This window comes from Betta splendens, chromosome 7 (genome assembly GCF_900634795.4).
Source record: "Betta splendens chromosome 7, fBetSpl5.4, whole genome shotgun sequence".
Classification (NCBI taxonomy): Eukaryota; Metazoa; Chordata; class Actinopteri; order Anabantiformes; family Osphronemidae; genus Betta; species Betta splendens.
In genome coordinates, this window is record NC_040887.2 from 17,506,064 (window position 1) to 17,531,261 (window position 25,198).

A 25,198-nucleotide genomic window follows, 5' to 3' on the forward strand; every position below is an offset into this window, starting at 1 on the left:
GGCGGGCGCTGCGGCTCCGAGGGTGACAGGGACTGGAACGACCTCTCTCGGGCCGACAGGAACGAGGACTGGAACGACCGCCACAGGGCCGACAGGAACGGGAACGGCCGCTACAGGGCCGACGGGAACCGGACCAGGAACAGGAACGACCTCAACTTGGCCTACAGGGACTGGAACGGCATCTACTTGGCCTACAGGGACTGGAACGGCATCTACTTGGCCGACAGGGACTGGAACGGCATCTACTTGGCCGACAGGGACTGGAACGGCATCTACTTGGCCGACAGGGACTGGAACGGCATCTACTTGGCTGACAGGAACAGGAACGGCATCTACTTGGCCGACAGGAACAGGAACGGCATCTACTTGGCCGACAGGAACAGGAACGGCATCTACTTGGCCGACAGGAACAGGAACGGCATCTACTTGGCCGACAGGGACAGGAACGGCATCTACTCTAGAGCCGGCGGCGCTGCCCTCAGGCTCTACACTAGACCCGGCAAGGACTGAAACGGCGTCCCCTCTGGAGCTGGCATGGCTACTTGCCGCTGCCAAGCTCGACGGAGCAGACGTCGGGCCTGATCGGGTGTGCATAGCACCTGTCCGACAGGTGGTGCCCTCTGGCTGGGACAAGACCTGCGCGTGACTGAACTGAACTGGGACAGGAACGTGACTGGACTGAACCGGGACAGGAACGTGACTGGACTGAACCGGGACAGGAACGTGACTGGACTGAACCGGGACAGGGCTCGACTGTGCTAGAACCGGGACAGGGCTCGACTGTGCTAGAACCGGGGCAGGGCTCGACTGGACTGGAGACTGAACTGGGCTCGACTGGACTGGAGACTGAACTGGGCTCGACTGGACTGGAGACTGAACTGGGCTCGGCTGGACTGGAGACTGAACTGGGCTCGGCTGGACTGGAGACTGAACTGGGCTCGGCTGGACTGGAGACTGGGCAGCGCGCGGCTGGACTGGAGACTGAGCAGCGCGCGGCTGGACTGGAGACTGAGCAGCGCGCGGCTGGACTGGAGACTGAGCAGCGCGCGGCCGGACTGGAGACTGAGCAGCGCGCGGCCGGACTGGAGACTGAGCAGCGCGCGGCCGGACTGGAGACTGAACCGAGCGTGACTGGGCTGAGACCTGAGCATGGCAAGGCTGAGCTGGAACCTGAACGGGGGACGACTGAACTGCGACTGGAGTCTGAACAGAGCATGGCTGAACTAGGGCTGATGACTGAGCGTGGCGAGGCTGAACTGCGACTGGAGCCTGAGCGGAGCATGGCTGAACTGGGGACTGGGCAAAACACGGCTGAGCTGGAGACTGGGCAAAACACGACTGAGCTGGAGACTGAACAGCTCGCGTGTTGACCGGAGACTGAGCAGCTCGCAGCTGGGCTGGGACTGAACAGAGCACAACTGGGTTGGAGACTGAGCTGGAGACGCGAACCGCCGGAGCGGCGACCGGAGTGGCGGCGGAGCCGCGGCCAGCCGATGCGCGCCGTGCGCGTGTCAGGTCTCTCCGCATTAGCCGGAGTCTATCGAAAAACGCCTGCACTCCGGGGTACTCATGCCACCAGTATTCCTCCTCCAGTATCTCGATGGCTAATTTGACTGTTCGGAGCTGGGCCGTAAGGCTGGGCGCTTCCGTGTATTCTCTGGCCAGCCTCTCGAGATCCCCGCGGAAGTCCTCCGGTAAGCCCGGGGGAATAAATTCCATCGCTCCGGTGCGGAGTTAGACGCGGAGCCGACGAACAGAGAAAAAAAAACGGGGGAAAAAACAAGGGACAAAAAACGCGTAACAGACCTGGGTGCAGGTTGGCGCTGGCTGGGTCCAAGTTGGGCCAGATCGTTCTGTCACGGGAGGCGCTCGGATGAGGACCCAAATGCACAGCGCCAGGACACGATGCAGATGGTGAAAAAGGTGGGTTTATTCCAGAAACGAAGTCACAAGGCAGTCCAGGTCATACACAGGTGTCAATACGGGAAAAGGCTCAGGTCTCAGAATCCAAATCGGCAGGCTTAGACAGGTCATAAAACAGGCAGTGGTCAATAACGGAACGAAGACTTACAGGGTCGGTAAGGAGCTGTGGGAACGTGAGAGTCAGGAATCAGTAAACAACGATCTGGCCGAGAACTAATGTGACAGGTGGTGGTTAAATACACGGAGTAGATCACTGATACAAAACAGGTGAGTGTAATGAGGACCGGGAGTGAAGCGGGAACTGCTGTGGTGTGATGAGAAACGGAAGTGCTTACAAAATAAAACCGGAAACTGGGATCAAAAACAGAAGAGTCCTTTCAAAATAAAACCAAGAACGAAAACCTGACAGTTTGCATGTGTGCGACTGGCCAGAGCAGGATCTTGCAGCATCATGTGACCTGCATTCAAAAAACATTTCAGCCGTATTATTTTTCCAGACCAGCGCTGCTGATCCCTGATGTGTTTACTGGCTCCTGTGCTGAAATGAGAATAGATGCATTTCTGCGAGTGAAACTTGTGTTGCCTCAGGCTTCATTGTCATGGTAACAATAATAACCACTTGGTAAAGAATACGAAAGGTTCCACGAAGCCTGTGTTAAATGTCACTATAAAATCTAATTTGCTGAATTAGTCGAGTACAGTCCAAAATTTTGCTGTCTCCATGTTTAGGAGCTTATTAATGTTCTAAAAAGATGTTTCACATCTGCATTTTTAATTCCCAAAGCACGAGTTGAGGCAGTTTCAAAAGTTTTTTCATTGCTAAGACCTTCCCACTATTTATGAATATGTATGACATGCAGCTCATACACTACCCAGTGCCCTTAAACTAATTCTATGCGAGTCAAGGTTTAAAGCTTTATGAGAGCAATGATTTTCCTGCTTGCACAAATGGAATTATTAACAGATATGACTAAGAATGATGTAAATCCAATGAGAAGGCTGCTGTTGATGGAAATCAACATCCAGCATAAGCTCTAGTTTTAAACAGAAACTGTAGAACCGAGTGGGAGAAATTAACCCCACTTTTCCCATAATGCAGGACTTCAGGGCCGATTCCTTTTAGCTGCAACAGACGACTCCAAATTAGTTCTTGTTCTGCACACTAGCGCCTGGCAGAAATCTCTTGCCAGCAGCAGTGGGAAGGCACAGCCGAGTTCCTAAATCCTGCAGTCAACAGCCACCCAGCTCTCTGAGCACTATTCCTGGCCTTGATTGCAATTTGTGTACTACAGTGACTGGTTCCAAAAAAAGGGCCCCATGGAAATTCAATTATATGTGCAGTCGGTTGGTGGTGGAGGATTTTCACGTTGATTTAGAACATTCAAATTTAGTACAAATTCAGCTGTTAAAGAATATTTTAAATTGGCCATTGTTACGATGTGGAAGGTTTTAGAAAGGAAACATTGCAAATCCTGTAGAAACGCAGCGAACCGGAGGTAATCTCATTTTGCGGCTGTTCTGCTTATAGATCCACCATTTAAATCTGATTTTCTTATTAGCCTGCCAATAACTCAAAGGAAGCTAGATGCTAGAAGTGTTCCTGCTCTAACCTACATTCAAAGACAGATCCATGTGTAGGCATCATTGTCAGGAGCAGATGATTGATCGCATCTTGCGTTCTCCTCGCTCCGTCCACAATCAAATATGAACCAAGCAGAAGCGGAAGCTGGGGATAAACAAGGGGAAGCATAATGACAGTGTTCTGAGCAAAGTGCATTAACATATTGACTCTGTGAGGAGTGCATGGAACACACTGCACCTCGGGTCACCGTGGAGCAGCTGATGCAAAGCAGCTCAAGTTACAAGAAAATCCAAATCGCTCTATGTGTTTCCGCTTCTGTTTGCCAATGGTTGGGCCCAGCAATGACACTGCCCCCTTATGTTAACAGCATTACACTGTAAAGGGAAAGCGTCATTAGAAGCTGTCATCATCTCACTTGGTTGTGTTTTGCTTCATAATGGCTGTGTAGGGCTACTAGGTGCACCGCAGGTCCACTTAATGGTTTGCTGATCTGTTAGAGCCCATTACTGAGTGAATCCTTGTCATTGCCCTTGGCCTTCCTCGATATCACAGCTCACTGGTAATGATACATCTGTATTTGCACCACTGATTACGCATACACCGCCAGCGCTGAGCGAGACCACATGTACCGCTCCCTGCTCTTGTGTCTGACACCTGTAAGTGGGGAATTGAAAAAGAAGCCCCGGGATGTGGTATCCTGACTGCAGAAATATACATATAAATTGAAGGGAGTAAATAGTGCACAGATAAATGTGTACCTGTTGTAAGTTCTAGGGTAAATATCAAATCAAAGAACCACTTTGTTCTTCAGACGCTGGTTGTAGAGCAGTACTTCAAAGGAGACACACTTAATACACGCCCCATGGCCGCTGTTCATACATAACACTGAGGTGATGGATGGGAGGATGCTCCAAACCCACGTACCGCATTTCACATGTAGTTACCTTTGGTTAAAGTGGATTCAGTTCACGCTTTGACACTAACAGTGCATCAAATACCCATATGACAACAAAGTGAAAGTCACTGATAGTGATGGACCAGGCTATTGCCGGGATCTGCAGCTGCCCACAACAAATTCCAGCTTGATTGTTTTGCTGTTTTGGCGTGTACATTTACTGATTCACTCACTGTTACCATCCTTCAGGCAGCTAGGCTCCGTGAATGGGTTCTAGATGCAGGTCATTATCTCTCACTGTCTGCCTCAAGATGTTTTCTTTATTACATGGAGTAAACAATCAACATTTAATGTAAAGTAACCTTATTGGGACTGGATTCTTTGAATCTGTGGTCACAGTCTACAGTAGGTGTGTTTTCCTTTTCATGGTCTTTTCCTATGCTACATTTGCCAGCAGCTGTAGATTTGCACAGACACAGCACCATCACTGGGTCCTATGCCGCCATGTTGGATCAGGGAATCTATGTTTCCACAAACACTTTGACACGAACATATTGTAAAACCTAAGGTAACTCCCCTACATAATTATTTTAAGTAATTATATTATTATATTATATTATGTTCCTCTTATTGCATTGATTGCTGCTTCCGCTGTCAGTTCAGTAAAAAAAAACTATAACGATCACCGCAGAGACCAACTTTAAACCACCAACCACTTTAAAGTAACACAAATGGGCTCATGATAGTTCTGTAGGTATCTATCCATGTGTTGCTGTGTCCTCCAGATTTAAGGAGCTGCACTGGTTTTATGATTCCAGACACCTCTTTTCACACCTCTCTCCGTCTGACTCACACATAGCGTCCTGCATGCTGCATGTTTACAGGGTGGCTGTAATGAGGGCTCTGCATTGGTCAATATAAACAGTTTTCCAGACCTTGGCTGCTTTGTAACTTGATAGCATGACACACACACACACACACACACACACACACACACACACACACACACACACACACACACACACACACACACACACACACACACGCACACACACACAGAGTTACTGTTGTTACACAGCCTGAGGAGGCTGGAGTTTACTGGACAGAAAACAGCCACAGGAAAATCTCATACGTGTCTAGATTTGATCAACTTATCTGGGATGTGGCAAAATCTGAAAACATGCTTGGCTATTACAAAAACAAATCGAAGATAAAACCTTCCAGTTGTGTTCTCATTCACAACCGCCTGTCTTATTTTTATCTTCCTTTGAATCTTCCTTTGCCCACTGGTTGCGATGAACTGCCTTCAGTTCAAGCCTTTCTTCATCACTGGATTCTGTCCCAGCTGCCCTGCACATGAACTGTGATTATTAGCCGTTTGGATGAATGAGAAGTTTAATGATTTCCACATCTCGTCATACTAATAAAACAGAAGAGGACAGAAGGCTCCATTATAGAGTTTCAGATTCATAGTTTTGAGGCCCTAAGATTTGATCCTAAGACGTTGGTTTTAGCCACAGCTCTTAGGCCAGCGAATCTCATCCAGGAGGACTGTGATTCATTCATCACAGCAGATTAGAGCCGGACATGAAGCACATACGAACTTTATTCAGGTTCCCTAATGAAATGTTCCATCTCTGCCATTTCCTCCATCTATTAAACTTTTCATTCATTGCAGTGTTATGCATTATGTGCCATTACCTTCTGCTTTCCCACAGTATTATTTCAATTATGAGGAGGATAGAAAGATAGGCCATTCCTGAACCTTCATTAAGAAATCATATCATGATTTTCCATGATGTGCCCTCATGAACGATTCGTTCAATGTGAACTAATCTTTTAAATGAGTCTGGAGGAACGAGTCCTCTCATTAAACGATTTGTTCATTTTTATGCAGTACCTTCTCTCGCCACATAACAGCAGCTTCATATGCTTAGTCAGAAAAACAGGAAATAGAAATGATTCGTTTGCGACTCACTCAACTGAGCATCTGTACTCAGGGATTCGTTCTTTTGTCACGTGACAGCCAGGCCACCCAGGCTCTGTGACGTGATTCGTTCACATGTATCCTTCCTTGATGAAATCATAATTAATTACAGGTCTCTGATTCTTGTAGATGTGTCTAGTGTCATTGTGTATATAATGTAAAGTGTGTTTGTAAACCAATACTGCGAACATTATATCAACATGTTAATTATTATAAAATCTAATATAATATATACAACCAGGCCACGGAGGCTGTGTTGACCAGCATCTCTCCAGTTCGTTCATGATTCATTCATACAGCAGCATGCTGTTCGACAACAATGGCAGGGAAGATGAACCATTTTTACGCCCACAGCGCCGCCTTCGAATGAAATGAACGAATGACTCGAAATAATTTGTTCATTTCACTTCCTTTAGATCCGAGTCAGTTAAAATAATCGAACTTCCCATCTCTCTTCAATATTACTTCCTTTGTAATAATAAAAAAATTGACATTTATTTTGCAACTCAGGCGGTAGTGATAAATGAAGATCAGTTGGCGGCGTTTAATGTATGCATGTTGCTTAGTTTTCTTTGATGTGAGTATCTTTGCGGAGTTTGGCATCTGTTGAGTCCAACACACTGCACAGTCCCTGTAAGGCTGCACTCCACACAAATGACCACAGGCCTGGATTTTGGAATAATCTCCTCTAACAGAGTTGTTGGGTTGCATTTAATGGCATTGCTTGGATGTTTATTGGAATTTTAACCAATGTATTTGCCCAAAAGCTACAAAAATATGTTTGCTTTCCTGCTCCTTGGACCATATATGTGACAGCTTGCAGACCTAACATAAATCTTTATGTTAGGTAATAGTTAGATAATAATAAATATTAAATCAAGTTTTTTAAATGCTATGGAAACAAGCTTGTTTAATGTAGTTCACTAAAAGGAAATGAATTAGTACATCCTCCATAACTCCATAACATACATAAAACTGAACCCGATGTTCTTGCAATATTGTTAATATGTCAAATTTTTGAAATTAAATTCTGTCAACAACCTGAGTTTATCAGGCTGCCACAACTGGCAACACAAATAACACACTAATATGACATGAGAATTGTTATTCCTGACAGCTTTTAATCTATAGATTTCCATCCTCAGAGCATCTCTTACATCTATGGTTTAATATCCCTTTATGCAGTGATAAAGAAAGTCGTATTATGTGTGTCATTTGTTTTAATGACTGCAGCTGTGAGACAGTGAAACTGTTTACATCACAATCCTCTAGGAATCACATACAGTAATTAAATCAACACATGCCCAGTTCAACATACCTGAGTGCCATCACAACCGTCTAAATGAAGTCAAACCCCTTTCACTTCGTTTCCATTCACACGTCATTAAACATTTATGAATAACACCCGAAGGCCCTCCCTTTTAAACAATGGTCTAATTTCCCACGGCGCACACACTTTAATGCAGTCTGATGGGATCCAGGGAGGATTCAAGCACTTCATAGAGCACATACATAGTACTACTACCTACTACCTCATAGTTTATCCAGCGTTTTACATTAATTTGCATTCCGACATTATTATTATTTTCCAATGTAAAGCTGAAATTATGTAGTAATTAATCAGTCAGCAGTTCGATAATCTAAGCTCTTTAACCTCAATGTATCATTTGATTGTCTGTCTCTGGGACGGGTTGACATTAAACAATGCTTCTTTCGAGATGAGCAAATCTCCGTTCAAAACAAGATACATATTGTGATTAAAAGAATTATTGGCCTCTTTATCAATACAAACAAGTGTCAGTTGCAGCTATAATAAAATATAACTGTAGTATGAGCTTTTAGTTAGTTTACATGTAACTAAACATGTACTGTACATCTCCAAGTGTTAAAACCCCACAATCCAGTGGTTCTGTTAGAGACTCGCCTGCTCCCTTCATGCTCACTGAGTGGGATGTCGGTCTGGTTAAGGTCAGGTGCTGTATTAATAAAAACACAACTCAGCAGACAACATCCACCACCTACACTCCATGGGCCCCGTGAACTGCTCTTAAATGCTTGATTTAGCCAAAGGAAAGAAGAAGGTTAAAATCAAACCATACTATACCATACCAAGTAAATACCAAATAATTAGGGTCATTAAATGAAACTTTAAAGTTACGAACCTCAACACACTGTATATCTACAACCATCTGATCCCATTCCCTCTGCCTCTAGGATCCTCATTGTCTGCAGATGAAGCATCTTCTGCAGTGCAACGATGTGGCTTAAATGAAAATACTGACACGCCTGTGGTTCTCACCTTCTGCGTGTCATGTGAAACATGCCTAATCTTCTTAAAATAGTATATGTTATGTAAATGAGACTGCTTGCCAATCTGAGGATTCATTAGGAGTGGATTTCTATTAGCTCGCTATCTCGATGGGGAGACTGCGAGGAGGAAATTACGCAAGACAAGGCGCTTGCGCCTCAGAGCTAAGCCCAATGGAAAATGAAAAGCCTTAATCAACAACAAGGACTGGCAGTGACAGCGCACCATGATCACCTCACGCGTCACGCTGGAGAAGATTATATCCAGCTTCTGACACGCTGAAACTTCCTCTGTGAGCTCCTGGCTAATGAAGGTAAAGGATGCTACTCCTCTTCCTAGCTTCCTCTTACTTTGCACGTTACTATCAAAGATGTGGGTCATCATTTTTTGTCTCTTCTGCAGGCGTAATAACAGTCTGAAAGATAACAGCAGCGGAGCGAGCCCCCAGGAGAGCTGCATGCATAACTCACCACCATTGTTAGACTATAAACTGCTCTTATAATGGAAGTGAAGGTTCTATGTATCCAGGGAAGGTTTCATGTAACATACTCAAGCTCAATTTAAAGATTGTGATCCAGGTCAGACATAATTCTTACAATTATGTTTCCTCTTTTTGCCTCTGGTCCTTGTCACAATACTTTTACAAATCCTTTAGTCAATAAAGTTGGGTGAAATTACTGAATCACAGGAGGTGCTATGGTGAATGTGTTTCAAAAGAACCTCACTTTTTATTAGTTTTAGCAAACTGTTTCAGCCACAGGAGTTTTCCAGTTGGTGTGTTTTCTATCCCACAACAGCTGAAGGAGAAGGGAAAGCTTTGGTTGCAAATATATTTTGCAAGTCACTTCAAGCTGGTGATTGTGATTCTGTTTGGATCCTCTAGACATGGTGTCCTATTGATGCAATTGAGACGTATAGAAAAGGACACAAATGGTTTAAACTGACAGCTCAAAGTGTTGTCTGCTAAACAATGGGAAGTGGGTGGGAAATGAGTAAAGCATCACATTCTGCTTCATTCTTCATGTTTACATTTGGCTCAGATACAGTTTTCATGTGATTAGGTAAAATAAATAATGATGAAACAATATTGTTAGTTACAAAATAAAGATCAAACAAAGTAAGGACACTACCTGTGTGTCACCACTGTGTACAGCAGCAGCATCAGGCTTTTTTATCCAAAATTCCAAAGAAATATTGTTGGTGACTCTAGTCATATTAGTTATACCAATACTGACTTTAATCACATACTGTAGCAGAATATAGAACACAGTGAACTGAAGGGAAGTAGTAATTAAATATGAGAGAATCAGTGACACCAGGTTAAAAAGTATTAAACGGTTAAACAATGTAGAAAATGTGAAACATTAGGTTTTTTAGTCTCTGATTATTTTCCTGCTACTTTAGAAAGGCTAATAACAAATTTTCATACACAGATAGATGTTGAGACAAAACAGTGAAACCACACAATCAGAGCATCTGGTGTAAATGAAACCAGATGACGAGCTCACGTCTCACCTCTCACATGTCTGGATCAAAGCTTGCTTTCACTGCAACAGTATCTGTGCTGCTTTCCTTTTGTAGGTTTGCTGCATATTTTAGGTTGTGCCAGTGGTTATGTAACAAAGCTTCTTGCCAGAGGTTGCGCCGACATGAGGGCCCTTGCTCTCTGCTCTGAGTAGGTGCCAAGATAGAAAACCCAGGGTTACAGAGATTAGTCTCGAGCCTCGTAACAAAGCTAATGTAGGACTTTTATTTAGATAAGACACAAGCTTTAAGAGTTGCTTGAGGGGGATATGAAGCGATCTAATCTTACATCTGTCTTGACCTTTACATTAAAGCAACTACTGTTTTCCTGCAAGCAGTGAAACATCTTAGAGTGGCAGACGTACACTCGTCATGTTGAAGGGCTCGCTGGGAGCAGTGACAGAGCAACGTGAGCCCAGGCTGGTCTGATGCCTGTCTCCACCCGGATGCCCCCCTGATTAAAAATGGCAGAACACTTAAACCCTCCAACATAAGTGATCCTTGGGGCATTGTGTAACATTCAGTTTTGGGCAGAGCCTTGAAAAATAACCATTCTGCTGTCCTATCATGTTTTTGCACTTTTTACATCAATCAGTGTTTGAAATGAACATTGAGCATTGTGACACTGACAAAGTAATTATGACTGTCTCGGGGGTATGTTCTGCACTTATCATGTACTGTAGTAATAAGATTGTCTCTGTTGAGACATGCTTTGCTGGGACCCTATTGTTTCCTAATTACATTAACCTGGTTAGTTGCAGCTTTTCCTAATCACGTATTTGCATTTGGGACACTTGGCCTCAACCGTCACTTTCTCTGAATCGGCTGAAACAAAGCAGCGGCTCCTCACTCAGCCGTGGGATCAGAGCCTGGAGAGAGCATCAGGATGTATCTTGTGCTTTGAAGCACTCTGGGCTGTACAGAGGTGAGCCAACTGCCACTTTAATGGATTGAATCTGGATTTTCAGAGACACAGCTATTTACAATGGTGGTTAAAAGATCAGATCCTTGTCCTGTCTGCCTCTGTTACTCTTTCGCTACTATCTCATTTGCTACTCTTGTCAATTTGCTCCGTTTAGAGCTAATCTGAAGGATTATGCTAAATGAAAATACTGTAGCTGCCAATCACCACAACATTGAGTTACACTCTGCTTAGATCAACAACTTTGCACCTTTTTGAATGTATGTATTTTCAAACATACAGTAGCTGCATGCAGAGCACTGCATGGTCCACATCAATTCGCCATTAGAGATGCTCAATGTCAACTGAATTAGAAACTACTGGAAAACATTTTAAACACACATTATCTGGACAGGTGAGTCAAACCATGTCACCTCTGTTTACTCTCATTAAGATGACTCATCTCACAGAGATCTTTCAGTTCATCCATACAGATGAGCCAATTCAAACTTCAAACAAAAGTTGACTGTAGCTTCTGAAACCAGCTTCACATATCCACATTTAAAAGCAAACAGTGATGTGATATGTTTTATATTTACCTCTAGTTTGTTGAAAAGTCTAATTGACTGAAAGTTTAAAAATGCAAATCATCTTGGAAGTTGCTAGTTTATAAAAGCATGCCCTAAACAACAGCGCTTCTGTTTTACAGTATAAAGAAAAGCAAGCATTTGGAGCGTGTTCAACGCTGCATGTGTGTGGATGGATATTTGGAACATTGGGAGAAAAACATGATGAATCACAATGGGAATAAAATGACACAAAAGCCAAATGACAATTTTAACCCACAATGCAAAAAATGTTGGCTAAAGCTAAAAGCACCCCTGGATCTATGAGGGTCTGGGCAGCAGTTTAGTCACACTGATTGTTTAGCAGCCGCAGATTGTAAAGCATTTTTACAAAACACATGGGGACAAATCTTGGCTGTTCTCTTTGCTTGTTGTCAAGCATCTAAGATAACAGCATCGCCATGCGCAGTGCGCTACCTTTACAAAGACTTTAGTGAACTCCACAGGCTTTATGAGATGTTGTAGAGAGCAGAGCATAAAGCAGGCACCCCGTCAACCCGTTTCTTGAAGGAAAGTGAAAGCCACCACTACCTACAGCTATGTTACTGTAAGGCAGCATTCAGACAAATGGTGCCGCTGTGAACAAGGAAGTCAAGCATCACATGGAGCTTTAATGATAAAAAAAAATCACACACATTTTGGACTGGACCCAGTGAGACCTAGTAACCTGGTCTGAGTAGCAGGTATTGCTGCAAATACTGCAAATACAATACATACAAGTACTGTTATTACTTACTGTATATGCTTAACATGCCTTATGTGAAGGACTCTGGAGAAGCTTCTCTGTGTGTTGATGATGATGATGCTGAAGAAAATTAAATTTCAATTCAATTCAATTTTATTTATATAGCGCCAAATCCCAACGAGGTTATCTCAAGGCAGTTTACAAGGTTTAAGACCTTACAAAACGAAACCCAACAAATCCCACATGCAGCAAGCTTTAATTACAATTTGACAGCAACAGTGGAGAGGAAAAACTCCTCTAAACCTTCAGGAGAACCAGGCTGGGGTGAGGGGATAGACAGAGAGAGCATAGCAACAACAACAAGTAACAACAAAGCACAGGCACAGCACAAGCACAGGATGGTTGGACCAGGGATTCGACACAGGCAGGATGGTTGGATCCACAGCTGCCCATCACAGACACATAGCTGAGTCCGATGATACTGTACCTGTCAGTTTCTCTGCATCCTGCTCCTTGTGCTAGTGTGAGTTTTATCTGGATGTTCCAGTTTCATCCTAAAATGCAGCTAAATGAATTGGTTATTTTCAACTACTGGACTGTATATGTGTGTGAATGTTTGTAAGTCACCCTGATCTAATGCCTTCATGGTCTATGCCTCCTCTTGCCCGATCCAGGCAAATAACAGGATAAGCTGTATCGACGGTAGATTGATGGATACAGTACCAAACATTGTACACTAAATGAGCCAATTAAAGGCTGTTGGGAGAAACTTCTCATGTGAGAATAATCTATAAAAAGATCATCCCCTCACAGTGCAGCCCGAAGATCCAGCTGTCTCCACCCATGTAGTACACTCTTGTTTCAGTCGTGCATAGATAAATGGATGAATGACTGCATTTACAGTTAAGCGCTTTTCATACATTGTTTCTGCTTGTAATATTTTTTACAACGCAGTTCTAGCAAACAATGGGATTCATGGCAACAAAACGCATTTGAGGATTAATTGTATGAAGGACGTGAGTGTAAGCACACTCCTGACATTATCAACAACATCATCATCACCAATCAGATTGGTGCAATTTACAGGACTAACATTTACCATCACGACATTTAAATTGTTGACGTCAAGGTGTATATAAGAAATGTATATACTCTTCTTGATTAATGGTTTATTTAATGGTTTATTTAGCTAATCCTAAATATGTGTGATGTTGCTGTGTTGGTGGACAGGTTAATTTTCTGCTTTGGGGTGTGTGTGCGGTAGGGGGGGTGGGGGTTGGTGGTACAACCAGCTGCTGAAACCAAGCAATTCTGTTGAGCAAACAATCAGTGCAAAATAAATAAGCATGGATGTATCTTAGGCGAACACATTCATAACTAAAATACTGTTGTACTGTGGTTTACCTTTGAGATTAATACTAACACCAATAATAGTGTTAAGGTATGTGCACATACTCGTACAAACATACACATATATCATATACATACACATATGCATTGCTATACATATCTCATACTACTTAATAATAGACATGACATACAACACCACAATTTCCATATTTACAGGTCTCCGGCCTGCCGCCGATGTGGCCCCAGGCAGGGACAGCAGCTCCTCCAGAGCCCCGCCCACCCACCCCAACCCGGGAGAAGCAGGGGGCAGCGGAAAAGGTACCCCAGAACACTGCAACCCAGCTTGAACGTGCGTGTGTGGAACTAGAGTGCACTGAAAGTGGGGGGCACCTCCAGGAGCACGACTGCTGGCTGACGGCGTGACCCCCGGACAGTGCCCCCCCCCCCCCCCCCCCGCCCTAAATGTCTATTGTGCAGTTAAAACTAGGTGGTCATGTCTCCACCAGGGCCAGTCGGCGAGGCCACAACTACCCTCACCCCCAGGCCCCCGTGAAAGAGCCCATCCCCGGCCCTGGATGTATGAATATGTGGCTAGGTATGAGGAACTTTTGGAGATCACCAGTTCCTAGAGAGGTCCAGCAGACAGAGCCATCAAAGTGAAGGCTCCGTCCACTGGCCCCCCCCGGAGGGACCCCCCCAAATACCTGGATGAGTGTGTATGACTAATGCAATTAAAACTGCAGAGTATCCCACTAAGGAGGGACGGAACCACTTTCCGGTAGCCCTGGTCCCTCCATCAGCAGGACGCCCCTCGCAGAACTAATTGGATGAATGTGGAGAAATGTAGTTGCGAAGCGAGGCACCGGGGTCCACAGAGCCAGGTTCCCGACTAGCTCTGCTACCCATCCCATTGCCCCCCACAAACCCCAGCCAGGACGAGATAAACGAGACTTGGGGACCGCAGTACTACTGCCCAGGCACCACATGCAGCGCAGCCAGAACCATCCTCACCCTTCTGTTTCACTTACCCATTCTCTCGCTCCTCAGTCCTCCTCTTATACACTTACTGTATACCTACATGTCCTTGACTTGATGAGTAAAACAGGTCGAATCAATATGTGCAAATTTGTCTTTGTTTAAAATGTAAAAAAGCTACAAATTGGACCCCAGAGTTATTAGTGCAGGGATGTAAAACACGTCTCTTGCTTTAATAGTGGAGGATGACAGACGGCCTTTAAATTGGATTCAAGGCAAAAACACAACAAGCTGCTGAGTGCATCTCTAAAATTGATAAATAAAGACCTAACAACTTTAATTTGTTGTCAGTGTGGGGTCCAAAGTTGTGAATCCTCCTTCCACTACTTACAGTACCACACAGCTCCCGCTCTATCCGCTTTTATGCAGCATCTCTTTACATTCTTCTTCCAATTGCCCCCCATATGTATGAATTAAGAGAGGCATTTCAATGTTGTTGCCAACTTCGATTGTCACATTGTCCACCCCATAGCAAATATCAAATATTAAAGAAAAGGAGCTCCTCATTAAGAACGTATAATAACGAGGAAAGGCACAGCAGCGAAGTTACAGCCTCTTCCCCAGGGATCCTCCTTCCTTTCAGCCGTCTGGTGTTTGAGCACATGCAAATTCCTATATCTAGAAACATGATGACACCAGGGACACACACAGATTTCAACAACCTTGGTTTACTGTTCTGTTCTGTTTCTGCCATGTTTGAACTGAATAGCTTAGGTGATCCAGCCTTGGAGCACCATCAGGACCATGTTTTGAGCGTGTTTTCTAATTCTGCTCCTTGGTTGGATCTGATAACAAAAAATAACTGTTTGAACCATTATTTAAGGTGTTTAATAAAAAACATCTGCATGCAGCTGTTTGTCAGAAACACATCCCTAATGTTGACTCCTTCCAGTGCAGCAGTCTGTGGAAATAGCTACTGACTGTGTATCTCCATTGTAATAATGGCAGCTCAAGTCACTCTGAAATTGCTGAAATCAGCCTCATTAAAACCACATCAAACTGTCTGCAGCCATTTCAACACATTTGGTCCCACATAAAGTGTTTCATGCTGTTAAAAGCAGATCCACTCTGTTACTGTATGTGTGATTTACCCACTGGCCTCAGCAGCTGAGGAAGCAGCGGAAATGGGAGTAATGAGGTGAGACAAAACTTTTGAGCCTGTTAGAGACAATGAATGGATGGATTTCTGCACATCTACAGATGCATCTGTGGATAAAAGCTGCAGGAGCACACTGACCCTGGCTCTTATAAAGCACTGCTATATACTGATTTGGCCAGGAGAGATGAATTCTGTGAATTGCCACATAAATCAAGCCTAAAAAGGGTCAATATGACACTTTGATTCCCTGACACATTATATAAAGTACAACTATCACTGCTTGCCTGCATACAGTAGAACACATTGACTTTGATCTGTCAGGGAACGGCAGATGAAAGGACCCACATGCACAGCACGGAGACCACAGGCAGAACGTAGGGTTAAACGGTTTATTCAGAATCACCGACAATCCGGATCATGCACAGTCAATCAAGGGGCTTCGGTATCGGTGGGGCAGGCTGGTTCGGATCCAGGGGCAGGCAGAGGTTCAGTAACCGAAGCTAGCAGTTTTACAGTACTGTGAGGGAGCAGGGCGTCTCGTAGTCGGGCGGTCAGGTTCGTATTTCCAGAGCTGTCCAAGCAAAAGTACCGATCAGGGAGCAGGCGAGAATCAGGAGTCAGAAAACGGAGCAGGATCAAAACACATGAACAGGATAACTAAATGCTGGAAAGGGTAGTCTGGCATACATACGACGATCTGGCGGGGAACTGAGGAAACAGGTGGTGGTTAAATACAAGAAGTGATTACTTGATACGGAGCAGGTGTGACTAATGGGGACCGGAAGTAAAGCTGGAACCGAAAACAGAAACCGGGAGACTACCAAAATAAAGACAGGAAGTGGAAACTGGAACCCAAAACATGATGATATGACAGAAAAACAAGGTGCCTTCAAAATAAACCTGATAACAGAGCCAGAACCTTACATGATCAGCCTATCATATCTATATTAATGTTTTTGCACATACATAGTACAAAGAAAATACTGCCAAGATGAAAACCTAGATTTCCTAATAGCTTTTTAGATTGCAAACAGTATGGAACTGGCTTTTGTTTGTGTAGATACACTATAGTCAGACGATGAGGAATGAGTCGTAGCTGTCACTGCTATACCTGCCTGTATCAACACACTGCCGGCTCATCTGATGATACAGGTCCGTGTCCTCTTTGCGAACTTTATTTCCTGCATTAAGCTGTTTCATTGTTTCACGAGCTGTCTCCATGGTAATGAGATTAATTGAAGCTAAACATTGTTAGTGGTGTAATAGCATTGATTTATTGAGTGAGGCTTTAACTCTTCCCCAATGAGATGAAGATTAAGCACAAATATCTTTATATAATTATAATCTATGCCTGCTAACTTTCTAGTCTTCTGTGCAGCCGTCTTCTCCGTTTTATTTAGAGATCAATGAAAGCCCTAGAACCATCCCAACTTTTATCACATTATGAGGGCACAGGGGCTTCTCTATTATCTTTATAATAGAGAAGGTCTTTATCTTTAAGACCTGCACATTTACGAGGATTTGAATAGAATTTCTTCACATGGAAGCCTTGTGAACGTAGACCCTTTGACCCTTTCAGAGCACCTGGTCTGATACTGTGATGTCAACGATGGTGTTTTCACAGGGGCATGAACGTTTCATTTTCTGGGTCAAAGCTTCTCGCCTCAGTGAAACTTGGTAAAGCTGGAGAAATTACTTTCTGTGCTTTCCCTTCGCTGACAACAGAGAGAATCTTGAACCAGTAACTTGATGAAACTGTGTTTTTGTTTACATAGTTCAGATGCATACAAAAACTCCCCTTCTCAAACATGAGCCAGTTGAAAGCTTTCCAGTGAAATAATGCGGTTGCTTACAGGGAACACAGCAGGAACAGCAGATGTTTCTAGTCTGCCAGTTTCCATCCCCCGGTTTCTCTGTGACAGAAAGGGAAGAGGTGACCTGACCCCCACTCCAACAGCACTCTTAGAGATGAGAAAAGCAAAAGTGGTTACGAGAGTTCATCTGACATGTCCACAGGGAAATGTCACTGTGAGCACATTAGCTCCCTGCTCTTCTCACTTCTACTGTCAAATGTCAGTACGCTGATAACCAGAAGAGCATGGGCGGCAGGATGCACCTTGCAGCACTGCATCCAAAGCATTTAAGGAGTGCAGCCCTGTCGCCTAGTAAATCTAATGCAGGTTGAATGTAATGAAACATTCAGTGTCACAGAGGTTTTTGGTCTCTGTGGAGGGGGAGCAGATGCTCCATCTTCTACGGTTAAATCACATTTTCAGAGAGTTTCAACATCTGTGGACATTTAAAAAAAAAAAACAGATGCACAGACAGGATGCAGTTCAAACAGATAGATGCAGCAAAACAGGGGATTGGTTTACCAATACTTAAAACTGCACTTTACAAAGCAAGGGTATGTGTTGAACATACAGCAACTAAGGTAACAAAATGAGAATATGGTGGGAAAGTGTTTCTCAGTTCAGAGGGCATACGGTGTGCTGGGATAAAGTGTAAAAGGAAAGGAAACTCATGCGCTTCATTATCACAGAAGAGAATGGATTCTTTCTGTCCATTTAACTAACAAATACAGTAACAAAACAATAAATGACCAATGTTCACGCAATTGGGCAATTTTTTAAAATAGTAATATTATTAATTTAATATTCAATGACGGCACCCCTAAGCTTTGGAACATGACAAAGTACTTTACACTTCCACAATATATTATGCAATATATAAATACAATACAATACATACCTCTACATGTCCTAATAACGAATGAAACACAAAGATATAATTGAATTAAATAGTTCCATTTATATTTTAATGTTAGAAAGGTTTTTAATCTATAAATGGGGGAGCTTTTTCCACCTGGTATTCCCCCCACTAGGCCGTGAGCATTAGCTCAACCACATTTCGTTGTTTGCTCCCAAAATTTCAATCTAAAACCCGCCACACTCCATCACACATGAACGAATATCATCTCTGACCTCATATACTTGTGCTGTTTGCATCACAACCCTTACCATATAGTACTGCTAACCTGGAAAAAGAATAATCAGAGAACATGTTTCATGTGCTTTATTTACATAAAAGAAAGGTGTCATAACTCCGGATTTTTTAGTCATTAGTAGCGCCATTTCCAGTTTCTGCACTTCCCATGTTTAGTTTCAGCCTTACTTCCATACACATGATCCTTTAGCTGTCAATCATGGTATTTAGTCTCCAGTACTCACCCCATTCCTCTGCCACATTGTTTCGTGTTCTCACCACTTTCCAGTGTTATCTGTAGTCCAGTCTTGTTGTCAACCCAGTTACCGAGTCTTGTTTTCTACTGCCTAAGCCCAGTCTGTACCGTTGCCTTACCTGACTACCTTGTTGCCAGCCGGCTGTTCCTGCCTCTGCCTGCTCCTTGCCTGTACTTTTGCTGATTGATTGCCTGTCAACTGACCGTAGCCAGTGCCTGGATTACGAGAGTGCTATTAAACCTTCTATACTTACCTGTCTCAAAGAAAAGTGGATGCAGAGTGTTTCAAGAAAAATGGTCATCATCTTATTTATTTGCATGTTTGCAGTGCAAAAGAATATAACCTTCATTGCCACTATGTGAGTCTTCATGCCGACAAATACTGTATGACAACTTTCAAGGACAGCGGAGAAGACAGAAGGTGAATGAACTTTTGGTGGATCTGTATTTAATCTCATCTGACACATCAGTGATGCTGCAGTGAAAACTAGCTACCTCATCACTAATGAAATCGCAGTGGCTTCAAAACCATTTAGTCAGGGTGAATTTGTAAAAACATACATGATTGAAGGCAACGAAGTTTGTGTGCCCTGAAAAGCGCCAGGCTTTTGCAAATATCAGCCTGTCAAAAAACACAGTCATAGAATTCCCGATATTTCAGTGGATTTGGTCAACCAGTTGGATTAAAAAAGTCATTTACAGTAGTGCGGTTTCATTTGCAATTGATAAAAGCATGGACATTACAGATGTAGCACACCTGGTCATTTTCATCCGTGGAGTTGATGACACGTTGACCGTCACTGAAGACTTTGTGGAATTGGTGCGGATGACAGATGCAACGAAAGCAATGGATATATTCACTCGTGGACATGGTCGAAGTGGATTGGTCCCGCACTGTCAGCCTGGCTACAGATGGCCCTCAGTAATCGCGCAAAAAGCAGGCGCAACTAAGTTGTCATGCAGTATTATAACAGCATATGTTATGTTATTAGGAGTCAAATAAACTATGCAACCCCACTTCAACTGTTGCATGAGACACCCTGATATAGCTCTGATCTGTAATATACTTTTGTCAATCATTGAGGCATTGCGTGTCCTTTTCCTTTAGAATTTTCAAATAACTTTGATTGTTTTATGTTTTATGATTAATAGTGATATTGTTCTTTTGGACACATCATCATTTCTAAGCCTCTACAATTTCTTTATGTTTGTTTTGTTTGTTTGTTACCTTTATGTACTGTACAGGATCTGAATTCTGTATTAAAGGCTGTTTAAAATAATCATTTTCTTATATTTTATAATTAATTTTAAAAATATATTAAATGATCTTCAAAAACTGTATGTGTTGAAATCTACTAGATACAGTGGCAGATGTTGGCGTAGCCTGTCAGACTCTAATGTGCTGCTTCAGACTCAATTGGCTAAAGCCTTCCTGCTAATTTAACATTAAACAGTCTTTGGTCTTTAAGCAGGTGCCTGAAAGATTGACACAATCTTTACTGTGGCAGATATCAAACTGCTGATAGAACCATTTAAAATATGTCTCTGACATATTGACACTGTTTGGTGAGGTGTGCTGCCTGACTGGGCAAGCATTAGTGTCTGTGTCTGCTCCATCTATCTGCTGCAGTCACTGAGATGGATGGTTAAATTCCGGTGTCCAGTGGAAAGTGACAGATAAGGAGAAAAAAAACTGCAGCCCATTTGCTTAAGGACAAGAGCAACCATTTACAATTGAGAATCACTAGGCAGCCTCACTTCAAAGAGATGAACAACAACGCTTGGGGCACTTTCTCTTTTGTCATTATTGTGCCTCGACTTTCAGCGCTATCAGTAGACCACAAATAAATCGCTCAAGAAAAATGCAGGGAAGAACATTTATCCAGATTTAGAAATACACAAATGTATTGCAGGTTGTTGTTGTCTTTGTCTATGAACAACCATCAAGTGTTGATGCTGTGACATGACCTGTGCAAAAAAAGTTGCATCTTAAGATGCTGATATGCAACAAAATTTAACAGATGACTAAGAAGTGACCTCTCTCACCCCAACAGAAGCTGCACCAGAGCAGAGCTTCACGAGCACCGCAGATAGAACAGGTTCATTCCCTGTTGTAATTAGAGCCATTCAGATCTGTAGCTTGGTCTTAAAAGAGGATGTTTTTTTAATTGATACCTTTGTGGCAACATTGTTGCTGTTTGAAGCAATAATAAGAGGCCGTCAGAGTAATTGTGGCTTCATGAATGGGCTTGTCGTGTTGGACTGAAATGTTCTCCCTTGAAAGCGGTTATTGGGCTCCACTCAAAGCTGTGCTGCTGCTGCTGCTGCTGCAAAAATGCTGCTAAATTATGTTGCTTGAGCAAAAATATGCTAATGTGCTTCTGCAAAGACATACAGATGAAGGAGTGAAAGAATTGTTTTCAGGCAAGATTTAGAATTTTACAAACCTTCCCAAAGATACAAAGCTGTGTGTGAATCAGTGCCATTCATCATGTTATTTAGGTTTGGAGACATGTTGCCCTGTAAAGCACACAAGCTGGCATTGATGGTGACTCGCCTTCAGCAGACATGTTCCAACCTCGCTGTCGTGTTTTACTAACCTAAGATAACGCGTTTGTTTCACAGAACTGTCGTTAAAGCGCTACATTGCTCTTGTTCACGTATATGGCCTCACATAAAGGCTCTCTGACAGCAGAATCTATCTCATTTTAATCTAATGTAAATGGATTGTTGCAGATTTAGGTAGAAAGGCTGTAAATGCAGGAGACAGACATTTGTCTTTTGGACCAAAACTAATAGTCTGACTGGATTTTTTTGTCTGCAGGATGTAAGTCATATTTTAATAGATGCAGTTTAGGCAACAAATAATTGAACGTGGTAGAATAGAAATTAAAGCAGAGGACATGACGTGTGTCATCATGTGCTGATGTACTGACGCCTGGTTTCGAGCTGGAGACAGACTGATAACGTATAACTATGTTCTAGCTGCGATAACCTGAGTCACACACTGAAACAGGTGGTTGCAGAATATTGTTATGAGCTGGTTCTGGCATTAATGTGTTCGAAGGAGCAAATATTAACCATTAGGATGTGACACAGTAATGACTAGACAACTGGGACATGGCATCATCAAACAGCGAGATGTTTGCGTAGACAGTAAGCAGTGATCAGTACCTAATGAAGAGCTCCAAGAATTCCTGAGGCCCATGGGGAGCGAAGGTTCTGTTCGTGCAGCAAATAAGGTGGCAAAGTGAATAGGACTGACTGGTCACAAGACACAGCAAAGACAATGGCCTGTTTGGTTGTGGCATTGCATTCATCTGTACAAGCAATCACTTAAATTTGACTTGAGAGAATCAAAGTTAATGTAGCTGGTAACTTGCGTCTGTTTATTTTGGTCTGACTCACATCATTTACCTCTTCAACCTTGAGGCTTCTCTGCCTCAAACGTCGCTTAAAGATAAAAGTGTCAAATATGCAGCTGAAATGTAAGCACCAGGAAATGTAGATGCCTTGTGTCATCTGAGCTTCTATATCTTTCCATGCTTAATCAACATCCTCTTAGACAGTTCTGGCTCATTAAACAGGCTCTTTGTGCTGCCATTAATAATGCAGAGGTGATGTGCGAGTTGTGATGTGTTCAAAGACCGTCTTCGTCTCCTTAATGCACGCACTTAATGCATTAATCACACGTGTTAGGACCACGGCCTCAGGGGTAGTTGACCATCATCTCTTTAGAGAGGTGGAGTCAGAATACTGGACACCTGTTCTCCTCATCACATGGGCCTGGAAGACGCCAGGCAGGGGATCGTTTCTAAAAGTAAAATAGAGTTGGTATCTGAAACAACCAGCTCCCTCATCAGTCATTTAACTTATAGTGCTGCAATACACACTGTAGAAATGTGATGTGGTTCAGTACAGCTTGACACAACAGAGGCCTGTTCTGGTTACCTTCATTTTGAAATATAAGGTGAATAGTTTAAAATAGAGGCACAAGTAACGATAAATGATGAGGTGACCTCAATCATTTCCACTTTTCTACTGCATCCACATGCGTACTGCCACACTTCAGCTGACTACATTTCCTATAGCTGGGTATAAATGGCTAGTTTGAAGCTTTCTCTCCCTCCCTCATTTTCCCTTTTCCTCCCACCTGCTTCTTGAACTGAAATCAATGTTCCGGCTCTTTCATCCTCGCTGTAGTTTGCCTCAACCGGGGCAGAGTCTATCAGGCACCACCAGACTGACATTTCCCTCTGGCTGCAGCACCTACGCGGGGCTCCGTCACAGACTCCAAGCCCTAAGGAATGGATAATCCCAACCTAAAACCCACAGATTCTGTGATTAATGATATGTCTAGTGGTTTTGACCCTTGTTCTCTTGCTGGGATGCCTCGTGTCAAGTCCAGTGAGCTTCGAAGAGTAAACAAGAGAGACCTGCACAAAAATGCACTAGCACTGCAAAGCAGCCCCCTCGCAAGCAAAGACGGAGCTCCACAGAACCTTTATTAGCAACAAGACACATTTTGCATTCAACATTTGCTTGTTGAATGCAAAATGTGAACAGGACCTGGGCCAGTTCATCCTTCCGCTGCTTCCCTCTGTGGTTCAGTGTTATTGTCACTGTTAGTTCTTGCAAGGTTTTACTTTCAAACATAACAAAAGCAACAAGTCCTGTGAGGCTCACTGACCAGCAGATAAAGCTGAGCAGCCCACAGGTGAGAGGTGTGTATGTGTATAAAACTCTGAAAGTGTGGAGAAGATTAGGTGAGATACAACGGCAACACAAATCCACCATAACGAGCACACAGTGGATTCAGAAGTTTGTCGTTTGATCCCCTGTAGAGGCACAAACTAGTTTCTGACAGTTCAGGTAGATGTCAGGTATAGCCATGGGTCAAGCTGCTGAGACCAGGGTTCATGAACATGCACAGGCATAAATCAGTCTAAGTAAATGAAGCTGTTTAAACAATTACTTCAAATTGTCTTCAATGGATATTTTTATCAACAAAAACAGAATTTCTGAAAAGAAAAGAAGCAGGAACAAGGTACATGTAAATGTCTGAGAGCAAACTCGAGGGTAGCGCTTGTTATATCCTGCATTCATTGGAATACTTGTCTCCTCAAAGTTAAAAAGTGAAAGTACTTCACGTGGAAAGTGGCATCATTTCCATCTTTAGCAGGTAATCTCCTAAATAAGTTGACTTCAGTGTGAAGTTGAGTCAATAAGCGGCTAAACAATCCATTTCAAATGCACTTGATTAGCACAGACAGCACCTGAGGAGCTTAGTGACCAGCTTTTGTTTTTCCATCAAGAACCAGAAGATTATTATATCACAGGAAGACAAATAATCTCAGTGCTTCACGGAAGGATCAACTCCAGATGTCCCATATTTACCAGACACTCAGACACATATTTGACATGATCCCTTTATGGATCAAAGTCTTTCTCTAATTTCTCCACAAAATCCCAATTGCTCAGTCAGACACTTTTTTCAGAGAGGAGCCTCAAGTTAATGACCCTGTTTCTCATCTGGGAAACGTCTATCCTCTGGAGTTGAGCGCGAATGCTTAATCTTCGGTGGAAGCTGTCAGAGCATGATGAATGCTAGTAGTAAAAACCTGCATTAATTTTTAAGCACAATTACTAAAAGAAAAAAATTTTAATTTAGGCAGATGTGAGATGACTAAAGAGTTACGCACACGCAGGGCCTGTAGATGTAGTTTTGCTCAAACTATTAGTATTAGTAGTAGTTAGTATTTGAGCATCTTTGGAGACGATCTGTAAAAGCATTGTTGTAAAGAGAAACATGAAGCAGACACTTAGCAAAAATGTGGTCTTGATCTCGGTCGGTTAGTGATGTTAGAGGGATGCTAAACATCCAACTAGTTGTGGCCTGTCCCTTTATGCTCTGCCTCATCTGCTTTGATCCACAAATTAACAAGACAGATGAAAGGATAAATTATCAGACCCCATGCCTCAAACACATGTACAGTAGCTTGGGTAATGCTAAGCTTCTCTACAAAGAGAGGTTTACATTCT

General features: G+C 43.1%; 1 protein-coding gene across 4 annotated transcripts in view; it reads left to right on the forward strand.

The window, feature by feature from the left end:
* LOC114858214 (metabotropic glutamate receptor 4-like) overlaps positions 1-25,198 on the forward strand; it is a 168,978-nt gene that overhangs the window by 13,948 nt on the left and 129,832 nt on the right. For 3 of the 4 annotated variants that reach the window (XM_055510197.1, XM_055510196.1, XM_055510198.1), the window contains exon 2: positions 13,998-14,099. The exons of the other annotated variant lie outside the window; for it this stretch is intronic. The gene's annotated coding sequence lies outside the window, so the exon portion shown is untranslated. The remainder of the gene's footprint in view (positions 1-13,997; positions 14,100-25,198) is intronic. 4 annotated transcript variants of the gene reach the window in all.